At 41.3% G+C, this 16,346-nt stretch overlaps 2 long non-coding RNA genes across 8 annotated transcripts in view; one reads left to right on the top strand and one right to left on the bottom strand.

Annotated features, from left to right (window-relative positions):
* The first annotated feature begins 1,276 nt into the window (after positions 1 to 1,276).
* Positions 1,277 to 16,346, top strand: part of LOC127388737 (uncharacterized) — a 43,196-nt gene continuing 28,126 nt past the window's right edge. For 3 of the 7 annotated variants that reach the window (XR_007890704.1, XR_007890497.1, XR_007890771.1), the window contains exons 1-6: positions 1,277 to 1,385; positions 2,680 to 2,813; positions 6,047 to 6,118; positions 8,735 to 8,805; positions 11,545 to 11,771; positions 11,886 to 11,967. This is a non-coding gene — a long non-coding RNA (uncharacterized LOC127388737). Of the gene's footprint in view, positions 1,386 to 1,920; positions 2,001 to 2,323; positions 2,380 to 2,679; positions 2,814 to 6,046; positions 6,130 to 8,734; positions 8,806 to 11,544; positions 11,772 to 11,885; positions 11,968 to 16,346 lie in introns of those variants that run through there. The other 4 variants (XR_007890664.1, XR_007890815.1, XR_007890561.1 and 1 more) reach the window with 4 other exon arrangements.
* LOC127390361 (uncharacterized) overlaps positions 3,451 to 16,346 on the bottom strand; it is a 47,129-nt gene continuing 34,233 nt past the window's right edge. The window contains exon 3 of the long non-coding RNA XR_007890889.1: positions 3,451 to 3,929. This is a non-coding gene — a long non-coding RNA (uncharacterized LOC127390361). The remainder of the gene's footprint in view (positions 3,930 to 16,346) is intronic.

The following is a 16,346-nucleotide window of genomic DNA, read 5'->3' as shown; positions in this document are numbered from 1 at the left end:
GGGAGGGGAGAGGAGGGCGGGGAGGGGGGGGGAGAAAGCGCGAGGGGGCATTAATCCGGGTTACGAAAACACGGGGAGAGAGGAAGGAGGAGGCGGGGGGGCGGCGGGGGGGGAGGGCAGGGCGAGAAAGGGAGATGTGCATGTAAGTGGGGAAGTCATCCTGGCTGCAGCTGCAGGGCCGGGAAGCAGGAGCAGCCGTGTCCCGAGCGTTGCCCCGAAATTTCCACGGCGGAGAGGCGGGGGAGAAGGCGGGAGGGAGGGATCCGCGGGGGGGGTGGGGGTGGTGAGGAACAGGGGGGAGATCAGAGGAAAGCCTGTCATGTCACGGGGGAGCGGAGCGCACACCGGGGCCGCGGCGCGCCCCTCCGCTCCGGCTGTCCCGCGCCTCCCGCCCGCCCCTCGCCGCGCTCCCCCGGGGCGGGCCGCCGCGGGTGGGAAGGGGGGCTCCCGGAACCCCCGCCGGGGCGAGATGCTGCCCGTCGCCTCCCCGGAGAAGCGGGGTTACCCGTCGGGAGAAGGCAGCCGCTCCCGCCCGCTCCCACCCTCCGAGGCTGAGGAAAGCGAGTGACAGATCCGCCCGGGAGCCAGCGGCGAGACCTGCCGTCGCCTCCGGGAGCCTCCTGCCCGCTGCCCGCCGGGCTTCTGAGGCGACTTGCTCGTGTAGCGACTTGCTCCTGAGGCGACTTTTCCCGGCAGCGAGCGGCGACGAGGTACAGGTTGCCCCCGTTTTCCGAACACGGGCTTCCCCCGCCCGCCCGCCCGCTCAGTTTTCTCTGCCCCAGCCGCGCCCGGTCCCTCCGGCTCTTACCGCCTCTATGCCGGTGGCGGCCCCCGCTCCGAAGCACGGCGGTGGTGGCGGCGGCGACGAGGGGGAGGCGGTGGGAAGCAGAAGGGGAAGGAGGCGAGTTTTGGCGGCGGGGCGGCCGGCGGCCCCGCGAGCGGCGGCTCCCCCGCAGCAGCGATGCGATCGGGCATCACTCGAAAATGGCGCCGAAAGAGCAGGGCTCTTCATTCAAATTCGTTAGAGCCAGCCCCGCTGCCCTGGGGCATGCCGGGAAGGGAAGGGGGGGCGCGCGGGGGGGCGCGCGGCTCGCGCCGAGGCAGCGCTGCGGACACGGCGCTCGCTGTCAGTGCCGCCCCTCCCCCCCCGCCCCCCCCGCCCGCGCGCGCTCCACGCCCTCCCCGCCAGCGCGCGCTCCCGCGCTCCCGACCCAACCGCCACTAATGGGGAGGGGGGAGGAGGAGGAGGAGGAGGAAGGGGGGGGGGGGGGGGAAGCAGAGAAATGTCACCCGGGGTGCCGGCCCGGGGGGAGCGGAGGCGCGTTAGGGATGTGTGTGTGGGAGAGGGGCAGCCAGACCTCCGCCGGCCCCGCCGACTTGTCAAGGTAAAGACGCTCGGGGGGGTGCAGGGCGTTTTGGGAAGGCAGGGAAGGAAGCCAGCGGGGGGAGGGGGATGCGCGCAGAGGACCTGAGGAGAAGCTGGAGAGCGCCTTCCCCCCCCCCCGCGCCTCGCAGGACCCCCGCGGCTCCCGCAGCGCTCAGGTTGCAGCCCCCCCAGCCGCACACCCCGCCGAGGCTGGAGGGTTTGAAGGGCTCGGCGCTTGCCCACATCGCGCCCAGGCAGCCCCCCCCACGCCGGGCCCGATCCCGCCCTGGCAGCCGCCGCTCCCCATCCCCCTCCCGCGCTCAGCCGCACCGGCTCCGCGGCGGCGGCCCCGGGACCCCCGGCCCGCCGCCTGCCCCCGCCCGGGCTCCGCCGGCGGAGCGGAGCCGTGCGGGCGCATCGCGGGGCCAGATCGGGCCCGGAGTGCCGTACGCTGGTCATTTGAAAAAAAATAGCTCCCCGAGGAACTTGACGGAGCGAGGCTGAGCTCGGAGAGCGCTCCCGCCTCGGCTGCTCAGCGCTCCGGGGGGAAGGGTGGGGGGGGGGAACGTGAACTTTCATTTTCACGCCGCACCCCCCCCCCTCCGCACCGCCCCGAGTTGTGACTGATCATAAGGTACCTGAGAGCTGCGCTAGGGCCCCTCTCCCCATTTCGCAGATGGGGAGAGCGAGCTGGAGGGTGCGGGCAGCGGCGGCGGGCGGGAAGGCGGGCGGGAAGGCAGGCGGGCTGCGTGCCGCCCGGGCCGCCCGCCTGCACTTGACTTCTGGCCGCCGAGGGGCTTGCGGCGAGCGCTGCGGAGACCCCTCGCATCCCGCCAGCGCCGGGCTCCTCGGGGTGCTTTACTGCGGGGGCTCGTGTTTCGGGGTGGTTTTTTCATTCCTGTTTTCTTTCCTTTTTTTTTTTTTTTTTTTTTAATCTGATATTCTTTGAAAAAGGGAAAGGAAAGCAGTCAAAAAGCAGAGGCCTCGGACCTGCAAAGCTGTTTGCTGTTCCCGTGAGTTTGGGGAAGATTTTTTTTCGAAAGCACAGAAGGAGAGTTAGGGAGCCCTGTTCCCACCGACTTTCAGTATCTTCCCGTCTGTGAGCTAGTCCTCATAAACTCAGTTGGACTACTTGCAGACGGACGTTAGCAGGCTCAGGGCCTAATGCTCTCATCATCCCCCTGCTCCCTTCTAGAGCTGCGCTGACCAAAATATAATCCGAGCGAGTTTTGAAGGGGGAAGAGGTAATGCTCTCTTTTTTCTTAACTCTTTTTTTTTTTTTTTCCCCCCCTCCCTTTTTTTTTTTTTTTAAGCCAACTGACACAGTTGCAAACAGCAAGCTTTTGGGCTCAAAAAGCACAGACCATCATGGCTACGAAAACTGCTGCTGCTCAGGAAGTATGTCATTCTGGAGCTCCTCAGTGAAAAAGTAGTGCAAGGCAAACATGTAAGTAACAACGTAGGTAATATTATGCATTCATATATATATATATATATATATATATTTTTTTTTTTTTCCCCCTTGAATTTGAAGTTTGGTGTTGCTAAAGAAACTGCTTCCATTTTTTTTTTTTTTACCAAGTTCTCAGTAAAAAATTAGCCGGATGAAAAAACTTCAGTTGGTAAAACCTTTCTGTTAAAAAGGAGGAAATAAAAATTATTTGCGGTGTATTCGCATTTTTGCTTTTTTTTTTTTTTTTAATTAGAATTACCATGAGTGAGTTTTTCAGAAAATGTGCCTTTCAACTGAAGAGTGATAGTAAATGTCTCATAATATTTTTAATTTTTTTTCTGAAGGTTATGTGACTGTGAAAAGAGGACATTGCAGTAGAAATAGCAATAAAAATAGTAAATAAAAATATAAAATTATTATGGTGCTGATACCACTTCTCCATATTTAGATTTGCCTTAAAATAATTCCAGTTATTATTTTTCATGTATTTTTCCAACTGTGATGTAAAGAATAAGATATAGAAGGTAGTATGGCATTCTGTTTAACTGGACATGGTATTCTCTTATATGAATCACCCTGTTGCTTTTTCAGATGTCATTCCTAAGGTTTCATTAAAATTTTTAATGAAAGAAAAATTTGTACAGCCTTTAATATCTCACACGTGCTCTCAGATTCCATACTTGATGCACATAGGCCCTGATCCTGTACAGACTGAAATGGTTATCATTATGTGTAAGCACACTGAGTAGTTATCTTTGTTATTATACTCTTGTATTTCAGACTTAAGAAGCTAAACAGTGATATTACACAATCATTATTCTCAGTATTACTTAGGACTGCATGAAACATAAAGCTAACGTGCTAGTCTTGATTTACAGCTTCCATTCATGTCTCTTAAGTTAAATAATGCACAATTGCAATAATTTAAGGATCAGAATGGGTAAATATTTAAATGAGTATCAGAAAAAGTGAGAAAAGCAATTGCTATGGTCTAAAAATCCATGTTATACGAAGTGGGTATGGCATTCTCTAGCTGCAGCATCTGGGAGAGGATCATCAGTTTGTTTCCTCAGTGACTAGTGAAGCCAAAAAGTCACAGCAGGAATACAGCTGAGGAGGGAAGGGAGAGAAAGGGATTTTAAGCCTCACCGAAAGCGATGTCAGTTCTTTAGATCAGATTTTGGGGGTCATCAGAATCATCAGATTGGAGTCATCAGAATGGTGGAAGACTTGGCTGCTGTGCTTGCAAAGATGAGGTTAAGCTGCAGTTTCTGTAATAGGACTCTTTTCCTCATACAGTTTTCATTACACCACTACCTGAACACCTTTTAGTAGTGCCTGTCCTCCGTTGCAAATTCTTTTCAGTGTCATTATATTGTCAGAGAACCTCCCTAACTCTGTAATAAGTGACATGACCAGCATTTGTCATGTTATCTGCTCTCTTGTTGCCAGGGGAATGAGCATGTGCAGTTGAATGTTTTCAGTTTGTTTTATCTGTCTTGCCTTTCATATACATGTTATGTATTTATGTTAGTGTGGCAAGGTCAAAGTAATGTGTTTTGTTCTTCAAGCAAAATTCAGTTAGGTTTCTGATGGCCCTTTGCTTGTAGGCACATGCATTCCATAGACTTGTACTAGCCCCAGGAAAGTTTTGTCTCTAGAAATTAGGGCTTTTCCCCCCTTGGTCTGCAGGTTCCCTTATGTCAGAAGAGGGGCTGACAACTGGATCTGGTCTGGTGGCCTCGTGGGCATTTCTTTAGGATTCCTGCAGTTAGGCCCTAGAGGATCTTGGGACTCTGAATTTGTAATTTGAAATTCTAGAGAAATTGGCATAGGCTGGAAGAGAGTGACTTATAATAACCCACATTCTGAGAAGACATCTGCTCAGCTTCCTGAACTTTTAGAGTTTCTATATGCAGCAGGCTTTGTGCTTGGATATACTGAATTGCCTGGGTCCAGTTGAGAGGTGGCAAAACTAAAGCAAGGTACTTATCTGCCAAAATGGCACAGAAGCTCATCAGGGATGATAAGAAAGCTTGAGGCTGTCTCCTGACTCAGGCACATAGTACTTTACAAATTACCTTGCTGTGTGTTTCTAAGATTTATTTTACAACTATGAGGATTAGAGGAATTTGTTTTAATGAAAACCTGGCATTGTGTCATTACCATGTAACTACTTAGTTAGATTCTTTGGCTTGCCCAGGTTGCTTGCATGCTGTTCCATTATGTTCATCTGGTCCCCTTCCTAGGTGAGTTAGACCAGTTAGAGGGCACCAAGATGTACTACCCACATGTAGTAATTATAGTAATATTTTCAATAATTGCACATCTACATATTATTTTGGTATTCTGTGTTTGCATGACATATGGACATATAGTCAGTGGGAATTACATTTTTTTTCTTTATTTTTTAATATGAACCCCGCCCCTGATGCTTCTCCAGCCTTCTAGATCCCTGTTATTCATGTAAGCCTCCCTTCAGGCCTCCTATGTAAATTTGGGAAGAAGTTTAAAGTTTCAGTTTAATCTTTCATGTGTGAGTTTTCTACTTCCTTCTGTAGCCATTCACTCTCTGATTTGCCCTGACACATTTAGGATTTGGAATTCATTACTTTTGCAATTTCATTCTGCTAGCAGTGATAGGATTGTTTCTAGAAAGGACTGAAATGGACAGCATTTACTATTGTACAGTGAAATCAGAGCTCTGAATTTGCCAGCAAAGACCTGATCTAGGGATGCTTTTGTAGTCAGTAAGGATGGCAAGAAGCGTATGCTGGCTTAGGACTTCAATCTACTTTATTAGATTTCCTATAAACTTCCAGATGAAAAAAAAAAAAAGGCAAACCCAAAACCTAGTGGATTTTTTTTTTACTGTGGACTACCTCCTGCTTTTTCAGTAGCCAACTTTCAATATTTATTTTTGAACCTCTAAAATGCTCAGCTTAGCATTAAGACTAATGGTGTAGCTGAAAGGCTGGATTTACTGTATTTTATTCAGATCTTAGAATATTGACTCTAACATAGCTAGAGGGCTGACTTGTAATAATGAACATATCCCTGAAGATTTAAGAAAGATTTGTTATTAAACTTAGGTTTTATGATAAAGTTTTGCTAAAACGGCCTAGCTGTAACTTCTAAATGTTTTAATATATTTAATGATTTTGAAAAATGTTGGCTTGGTATCTGTGAAAAATGAAGCCTATTCTTTATTCATGGATTAATTACAGCAGAGCAGTTACCAAGTGATCTTCACAGCACCCGTGAACTTCAGCCATGAACTGTAGAGGACTCATCAAATGGTGAGAAAATGGTGTGGTTGTTGTGAATATTAAGTTATTCAGGGAATGCTCTATTATTATTTTTTTCTTCCTAGCATTGATTTGATTATTCAATAGGTATTGAAGTCAGGTTTTTGTAGGGTAATTGCTGGGACCATTACCTAATTTCTCCCCTCCTCCTGGTAATTCAACTGTTAATTTCTAAAGATTTGCTATCTTCTTAGCTGTCCTTGACTTTTCAAACATAATTGTTAGTGATACACTGACTTCTGTAGCTAATTTCTTTCTTACTTTCTTTAGCCTTGGTTCTGTGCATGTGCCTAACTCTGTTCACATGAGTAGTTTTGTGGTTTTATCAATAGCACTGTTTAGAGGAGTGAAGTTCAGATATCTGGAACTGTTTGAAAGACTGAAGCTTAAACTGCAGATATTTATGCCTGCATTTAAATGACATGCTACTGAAATGAATGCAGGAGTGAGGAATCTGGAAATGCTTTAGGTAGTGCTAACTTGTTTGGTTTTATGCTGTTCAATTTATTTCTTTTAAGACAGCTTGATGTAAGTTGTTAATTTCCTTCTCTAGTTTCCCCATTTCTGGGAAATTCTGAAATCTGATCTTCAAAACATTTATAAAATTTTAGTAATGCTCATAATTGTCCTGAGAAGCACTAAACATTATTCTATTTAACCATTTTATTAAAAAGTGACTGAATCTATAGAACAACTAATTCTCTATCTCTAACTTACTGCCTTAATCAGGTCTTTAATCTTACTCTAGTGCTTTTCCTTCATTAAGTAATGATTCTTATCTGTATGGATTTATTAAGAATACATCTTAAAAACAGGGAGTTTCCTGGTTTACAGCTATAAATAAAGGATGGAATATTGGTAGCAGAGGGTTGTGTGTGTAAGAATTTAGTTGTTGAGCATTGCTATTGTCTTCATGGTCATATAGATAGGTGACAGCTTAAAATAATGGTGCAGAGAATGATACATAGTTCAGTGAGACAGATCACAATGATCAGAAATTCATAGGATGCCAAGATGTCCCAGGCATTTTTTGGTATCTCAAGAAGTGGCTCACTTTCTGTTTTCTTTTAGTAACTGCATTGTAGAGTAAGGAGTAAAAGGGACAGAACCCTACTAGCAGCTTATGATTTCCACATTTCCTCCTATCTCTGTAGTAGTTACCATAGAGGTTGGAATATGGGATATTAACCCTCTCCCGGGTATTTACTAAATTGGTTTTGGAAGTGCAAATGTATTTAAATAGGTGAAAGAGATGATGAGCCCATTATACTGATAGCTGAACTATACCCTGTGTTAGGAATTACTTTATGACTGTTACCAACCTCTGAACTAATTTAACCTTTGCCAGGGTTATTTGCCATTTTGTGTATTCAAAATAAGATTTAATACTTAAGCCAGAAAGATGTAGTTTACAAGCAGAGTGACTTGAGATATAACCCAGAGGTCATTTATTTTTAATGCGAATTCAACAATCTGTGTCTTTTTTCTTTCTCAGCCACTTTTTCTTTAGTTTTCTTTTAGACCTGAGTCTTGAATTAGCTTTAAGCACTTAATTATTTACCTTGTGCTTCATCAAGCAATCTTGTACTTAAGTCACAATACTTGCAATGAGTATGGCTTTTGAGAGGAGTTTGAATCCACGTTAGTCCCTTGCATCTTGTACTTTGCATGTCTGATAAGCCAACAGGCTGGATCCAGACCAGCACCAAAGTGGGAGTTTGCATGTTAGCAGGGTAAGGAGTTGGGGCTCAGATTTGAATGTGTGCTCAATACTGCAGACAATACTGAATGACTACAAGATTATTTAAATTTATTTTCAAGTTTAAGCACCTTTTTAGTTGTTTAGCTGAGCACAGCTTAGATAACTCCGTATGCTTAAATGGTTCAAGTTAAGTGGTTTAGAAGGTTTCCTAAAGCTTTTTTGGAATTCTTGTAATTCTTTTACTTCAACTGAAGAAGAGATAAGCCAATGTCAAACAGTTTTGAAAAACTCATTCTCACTGCTCTGCTAAGAAGATAATTTTGTTTCTTTTATTCCATCCCCTTTTTGGTTAAATCACTTTCACTTCCCTGACTCTTCTTATACTCATTGTTTCTTGTTAACCTTTTCTCTTATGTCCAGTTTTCTGTTAACTTTTCCATGCTGACTATTCTTTGTCTCTTTTTTTTTTTTTACTAAAGATTTGGAGAGGTCACTGTACTTTCTCAGTTTCTTTCCTTCTTTCATCAGCTTCTGAAATCCAGCTACAAATAAACCCTTTGGATTTCAACTATGCCTTTTTGGGGGGAAACACACAAGTAAATATTTAGTGCTAGATCAATAGAAAGGGTAAGCAGAGCTCTGTGGGTGTCATTTGTAGAAAAAGGAGCTGGGACTTGAATATTATTTAAAAATATTCCCTAGATTTGGATATCATCATCTTGATCCAGGGAGTAGGATTAGTATTTTAAAGTGATTCTTTAAAAATCACTATGCTTATTTAAACAAACAAACAAACCCTCAACCAAAAATCCCACAAAAGAAATCTCCATGTATACTGAATAGATTAATTAGACTTGATGTCAGTGTTCTTTTATTGAGCTATGTATCCCTGAACTTCTCCTAAGCTTTAGGAGAGACATCATGGAATTGGAAGAGAAGCGGGGATCTCCATGAAGGGCAGTCAACTACAGTCTTGGTAAGTTCAAAAAATATATATAAAATTGTATTTCTGTTAAATTTTCACCATTATGAAGCAACCTATATTTAGGGCTCTGTTCACAGTGGCAAAACAAAGCCAGTTTTACTGAAACATTCTCTACATTCTCCCAATACATTTATGCTATCACCACATAAAAATCTGTGTTTTGTTATTGCTGAGTTTGTGGTGTAACTCCTGAATGGAAACACTAAGTGACATAAAATTCATTAGTTATTTTCACAGTGATTATGCTACACTGTTTTCTTGCCCAGTTTCTGAACAAAACAAGATATATAAGATTTTGTTGTCTCCTAATAACTTTTAAATCCAGTGCTTAATTTCAGCTGCATTTGTTATAGTGATACAAGTCACAAAGCCAAGGTTATACAATTTGAGTGAAACTCAGCAGCTGGGAGTAGAGAAAGTGGCTCTGGGGTAGAAGAATCTGCATCATGGACTCAGAACATTTTCTGTTTTATTTAACCTGTTGACTTGCCTAGTCACTATGCTTGGCTGGTCTGTCAGTCAAGGCGTATGTAGCTCAGACCTAGACACAATGTGAGCTGTCTCATGTTCTAGAATTCAGAAGCTGGTGCTTTCTGCAGAAATTTAGGGAAATCTGTTTAGAAGAGAATGGGAAGCCAGCCAGGGTAGTGTCAGCCTGGGATTACTGCACAAGTGTGTTAGTGGCACGTACAAGCATGCTGATAGGTAACTAGACTAGTCATGAAAAACCTTGGTTTTGCCAGAGCCTTCTAGTCTACCAAACCACTTGTGAATCATTAAATTTTGTGGTAGTTTCTATACATGGATGAGATGCATGTTTTTCCTGTCCGTGTCCGAGAAGGGAACTGTTGAGACAGCTTCAGTATTTAATTTCTTTGACTTTCTGGATGTCAGCTCAGAGCTTTTCCTTAAACTGTCAAAACTGTACACAAGTGTTTTCAGTTCTCCCCAGAAACTGACTGTAATTTAGAGTGCAGCTATGTGTCCCTGACCCGTCCTACAACCTGAACATTTGGAGCAGCACAGGAAACATGCATTGTATTCCAATTAACTTCCTTTGTGAAGAAAGATATGTAGCTAGGCCCAGGGACAGAAAACAATATTAGGATCTGGCTACATCAAGTTACACCATTGCATTGCAGCTTGAGAAATGATAAATCTCTAGCTATGTGATTGTGGGCAGCATGATTGTCCTGAAAGGTATGGTCTGTCCATTCTTAGTGAGAAATGGGCAGATGATACTTGCCAGAGGTACTGGCTCACTCACTTCCCAGGCTCAGGTAGGCAGCACTAATGTGGCAGATGTCTGATATTTTTAAACTTTATGCATAATGTTAGAGAGGGGTCAAGATATAGCATTTTTTAAACAATCTTAGTACTGTAGCACTGTTCTTTAGAAACATTTTAATTTCTCAGAATAGAAGAAGCCTAAGAATAATGCATACGAAACATAAAATTTAAAAGCAATTATTTGAGAAGAAACACTCCCAATTCATTATTGTAAGGCAACTGCCTTGAATTTTGTCATAAAGTCTGATATGTGTATGTTAATTGTTTTTGTTTGTTCTCCTGCCCAATTGAAAACCATCACCCTGGCAGCAAGGAACAAAAAACTGAAACTGTGATACTCTTCTCCATCTCCTGCCTATTTTCCTGTCGTTTCTTGAAATCAAAGCTATTAAGAGAACAACGGTCATTCAAAACAAGCAAACAAATAAAACAACAAAAGAATGCAAGACTGCACTCCATTTATATGGAACTTTCGGTTCTTCTGTTAGATTATCAAATCCTTTCACTTGGTCCCAGTTTTTTATTAGAAAAACATCATTGTTTCCCTAATGCTGTCTGTATTACAGGAATGAAGAAATGTCTTCTGCATGTTTCTAGGATCTGGTGGTTCTTAGAACCTTTGTCACCAGTACACTTGCATAGTGTCACCTGTTAAATTTTGTTTCATAGAACCAATGGCTAACCTGTTTTTAAATGGTTTATGATATATAAAAACATTGTAACTTATGTTTTCCTTTTAAATACCAAAATAGGTGTGTTTTTAGTAAGAACAGTAAGGTCAAATAATGAACTTAAAAGTTTTTTGTGCACAGCAAAGGGGTGCTATATTCTTGTTTAACATTATGTTGTGTGCTTCCTGTATTTTAAATGGTGTTCACTAAGAGTTTAAACTTAGCAAATAGTTAATTGTAGTTTATTTTCACAAGGATTTGTTGTTTAAAGAAAATTACCCTTTTTAGTCTAAAAATGACTAGTACTAAACTACTTTTTATCCTGTATTTTCAAAGACCTTGGTCTTGGATGCTGTTACATGTGGTCAGGCACTTTCATCATCATGAAGACCTCAGTAAATTCACAGGCTTATGCTGTGTACCCAAAATGGGTGCTGTGGGACAGATTTTTAAAAGACTTAAGCATTAAAAAATAACTTGTATCATAGACCAAGGATAATTAATTTTTAGAAAATAATAATTAAAAAATTATATTTCAAATACATTTCAGTAAAAGCTCCCATGATGTGCTGTCACTACATGTAAAATTCAGGAGCAATTTTAAGCCAACATTCTTTAAAGAAGGAGCTAAAAATTCCTATAAATAATATGCAACTTAAAGATGTCTGGAACTCCTTTATTATGTGCTAAATGCTGTAATAAAATAGGCTAGCAGTAGGTTTTGCTGCACATTGCTAATTTATTTTTTTTTATCCTGATATTTTTGCAGGTGTGTGGAGGAACAGGTCCTGTTCTCGCTGTTGTTACTCCCACATAGGCGGACTCTGTAATTGATTATGTGTGGGTAGGGTCCTATTGAAATTCAGGAGATTCTGCAATAGTGCAGGGTTCTTTTTGTGAAAGTTGAGTTGCAAGATCAGGACCCTACTGTGACTCCTTACTGTGAATTCTGTCAGTGTATCATTGATTGTGCTGGAACCTGCCTTTTGGGATAATGTAAGTCTTGCTTTTCCCCCAAATGTACTTTAGACATGAAATAATCATAAAACATTTCTAATTAGAAAATTAATATAATTTACATGCATTCTTTTAATTATGTTTTTTTGGCAGTACCATATAATATATTCCTCAAAACTTCTTAATGGCACTGAGGCTTTGTGGATAGTTGGTCACATGATGAGAAAATTCAGCTGTAAGTACACTGAAATGATTGAATTTTTCAATAGTTAGTCTTGATGTTGACAAACTAATAATGTTAAAATGGTGAATCAAGAGGTTTAATTCAATTCAATTGACTTCAGTTCTTTTTAGAAAATACATACAATATATCCTTTAAGGATTTAATGATTCATGAGTAATTCACCATGTGAACCTGGAGTCCTGTACTGCTATTAGGTAGGGAGTTTTAGTTTGTTTTACTTATTTTCAGAATAGTGTGCTTCTGACTTGCTCTTTATTTTCACCCAGAAACATTTTGAAATTTATAGATTATAAAAAATGTTTATACCACAAATATTTGTGTAGATACTGCAAACAGATTTACTAACATAATTGTCTTGCTGAGTTGAACATCAAAATGTTAATAAATATACACTCGTGTCAATGTAACTTGGTTAAATTAAACTAAACTGAGCTGGCATAAGGAGTGAATTTGATCATGCTTACTGATTAACTATAGTCTTGGGCAGGAACTACATATTTTACTGTACCTAAGTACTTTGTGCTTAATCAATAATAATTGCCCATATCATATAGCAGTGGATTCACCCAAAATAACTATAAATATCTATGCTTGGATTAAGGAGGAAGTTCTTTTCCAGTAGCTATGGGTACAGTCATTGCTATGACTTCTACTTTTATATCCAAATGAGCAAAAACTACATGTAGGTGTTTTCCCTGTAGAACAAAAGAGGTATTAAAAACTCCATGGCCTTTTTTATTATGCTGTATTTCCTTTCTGGTATTCAAATATAATAATGTATTTAATGGGGTCTTAGTATCTGAAAATGGAAGAACTGGAAATATTATTGAGTTTGTGAATATTAAGGGACTGCAAAGGTCTAGAGGAGTTGCATGAAAGTGCAATTAGAGAACCTTTCCCATGGAACAAGAACACAGACCATAACTGGTGAGTAAAAGACTGAGAACAGGATTTTATTTTTTTTGCTTGGCACAAGAGCAATATGAAATAAAAGTAATTTGAAGAAGAGCAAGACCAAAGAAGAAATCATAAACTCAGATTAAAAGCAGACTACAGAGTCCAACTTAAAAGAAAACAAACAAACAAAAAACAAACAGAAGATGGATGGCAAAAATATGCTGAGAGGAGAACTAAATACATAGCTAGTGGTAATTCTCATTGCACTGAATATATGTTATATGTTGAAAACTTTCAGAAAATTATTTTCTCTATTTATTCTGTTGGAGGGGAATATATAACCTATGAAGAAGACTCAATGACTAGTTGTGAATTATCTATATAATTTGGGGATTTGAGATGACAGTTACAACTAGGAGGACAGTGGATTATATATGCTAAACTATGATTAGTGCTAAGCAGAAGCCTTAATTGCTTGTTCAAACACTGAATTTAAATGATTTTGTAATGTAGAATCTTCAACAGAGCTCAAAAACCCAATTTCATTATGTTCTTTACAGGATGGGGATTTTCAAAGTTCTAGTTAAAAAACTTAACTGTGATTCTTTTGAGATTTTGCAGTATAAAATTAACTTGAGATTTTTCAATATGAGATTAAATAGAGGTTTGAGAACACTGGGTGTTTCATTTTGCATAAAAATCTTGAGTAGCATATTTTGTTTTAAAAATGTTTAGACCTAGTGGTTTACTGTTTTCACCTTTTAATCCTATTGCCATATTTATTCTTATTTGCACTAAAATGGGTAAAAAAAGGAGAGGGAGATGAGTTGATTGGAAGAAACAAGCCCAAACATGGTTCTGTAGCTGTGACAACTCTACCCCAAACCAGATCAAAAGGAGTGTCTCTGAATAGGTCTAGTTTCTATTCTACAGAACAGGGAGGAAAGTAACATGGTAGTGAGTGAGGTATGAGGAATCCCTGGGATGTTTCATATGTATCCAGTTTTTTCACTCATCACCACTGAGAGACAGATCACTTAGGTATGACTGCTGCTCTTTCCTGTGATGGAAACTTCCCAGTGCTTTGAGGGAGATAATGTTGCAGCACAGCTCTGTTCTGCCTGTGGTAGTACTGCTACAAATGTTATTTTGGAAGAAAAGGAACTGGAGTTTTCTCCTGGTGTAGCCATCTCTCCATTGGTCACTGCTGCTCCCCATTTTGGAGCATGTGATCTGATTATTTCTTTAGTTTAACCCATAGCATAATGCCATAAATGACTGAAAGCAGGCAAACAGCATGAGAGCAGGTAGCAAGAGAAAACGTTGATATTGTGGCATCTGGGGAGCAGGTGTTTGCTACATGGCTACACATTGTGTGGGCTTAGTAATACTTCAAGAGCTGGAAATGCCAAACTGCAGCAACAGAGTGTTTCCTTTAGTGGCAAACTAAGGTGATAGCCCTGGTTCTGAACGTAAAGAGGGAAGAACAAAGGAATGTGCCTGAGCATTCAGCATGTTAGTTGTTATAAGTTTAAGTTCTGAGATCTTTTTTCTGCTGCTGTTTGTTCTTGGCTAGTATTGTGACCTGTCTTCAAGCTGCATGTAACATGTTTTTATGTCAAACGAGGCACCCATCATATGGTAATGTCATGAACACTGTTTTTGTTCAATTCTTCAAAGTCAAAATGTGGTAGCATAGATAGCTGTAATAAATTAGTAATAAATGTGACGTGAATTTTATCACTTCACAGTATTTGTAGGAAAAACAATGTTTGATCTGTTTCATACACTCCCTCTTGTCCTCTTTTCTGCTCCTAAGTATATCTAATGCATGAACATTCGGTTCTGCTGTCAGTTCTTTATTTCCAGCTACAACTATTGATCTTTTGTTAGTAGTTTTTTCATATTTAGGTTGAGGCCCTTACAAGACCTTTCTGCATCCTCTGTGAATGACACCATCATGCTGTTGTTTGTTTTAAGTTACCAACTCTAGGTTAAATCTAAGTTTTGGAAATCTTTCTTTGGGCCTTTAAGGATGGTCTATCTTCTTTGTCAGACGGTTCTATTTTTTATCCAGATTTTCCATGGATCATGTCTTTATTAGAAGATACTTTTCTTTTGCCTTGACAAATACAGTCTTGCCATGTTTGTTATCTAGTCAAAGTGTGACTCTATTGTAAGTAGCGGTTTCTAAACTTACTCGTTTGATATTTTCGATTTCCTCTTTCAGTTTAAAGCAATAACCCCACTTGGGACATATTCCCATGTAATCTGCTCTAGGGGATCCTGCTCTAGCAGGGGGGCTGGACTAAGTGATCTCCAGAGGTCCCTTCCAACCCCAACATTCTCTGATTCTGTAATAAAGAGAACTTATCTGTCTCTATTTTCAAGGCCTCTCAAGACTACTTCTACCTGATACCTCTCCTTCAGTATCAAGAAGCTGACTCTGGTTTTGATCAGTATATGATGCCAGCTTCCATCATTGGTTGTTATTTTCAGACCACACTGTATTTGTTGACTTCTTCATAAACAGAACTGTTCAATATTTTCCTTTAAATTTCTTCTTCAAAGTTTTAAATACTGTAAAGCTTAAAAAATCCACCTAGACAACAGTTACATTGCAGGTATATTAATGCCAATACTTATAATAGAAGTACTTTGTCATTGTATTTGTACTCTCCCATAATTTATCCTTATGTAGAATTCAAGCACATCTACTTTTTGTTGTGTTTGCTTGATGGCCTAGCATAATGAGAAGTGGTCCAGGGTGAGGCCTCCCAAGGTTTATGGTAATGCAAATAAATAATAATCAATACCCCCTGGATGCTGCAGTGTAGCTGTTGGATTCTGCTGTGCCTAGTGTTGCATCCTATTTGATGCGGAAAGAAGGTATTCCAACAAGAGGCCTCACAAAAGAGAAAGAAGAAGTGAGTTGCAGCCAACAGATAAAATGCAAGCCCCAGAGGCCTTCTGAGCTATCAAACCCAAGTCAATAGCTACTGGCATTGAGTCCTGAAAGCATCCCTCTCTTCTCCACAGCAGTAAGAGCAGACTTTCCCTTCTCATACAAGGAAGTAAATGCAAATACTACAAAGTTCTGCATTGTGTGCCAAAGGTTAAAGGACTTTTTGTACTTCCAAAGCATCCTTCTGCTCTGTAATGCACTCCCTTTGTGACCCAGCATCTCTTGATATAAAAATCTTGAACAACCACAAGCAGTTGTTCCAGCCATACTGTTGGTCAGTCCTTTTTCAGTTGCCGTGTGATCTCTGTTGAGAAGGAACTGTCTTGTAGTGCTCTGTTTCCATTGTGCCTTGAAGGTAATGATTCTTCAGAAGAATGGTAAGCATGAATTCCATCAGGAATTCCCCAGGTATGTCACCCTCTTTCTGGAAGTGGGTCTGCATGTATCCCTTTTTTTTTCTTTGAGAGGGACCCTGAAATGTCAGCGTATAGATTTTACAGAGATGAGA

This window comes from Apus apus, chromosome 1, assembly GCF_020740795.1.
Source record: "Apus apus isolate bApuApu2 chromosome 1, bApuApu2.pri.cur, whole genome shotgun sequence".
Lineage (NCBI taxonomy): Eukaryota > Metazoa > Chordata > Aves > Apodiformes > Apodidae > Apus > Apus apus.
The sequence above is the reverse complement of the archived record's forward strand: the minus strand, read 5'-3'. Positions and strand labels throughout refer to the sequence as shown.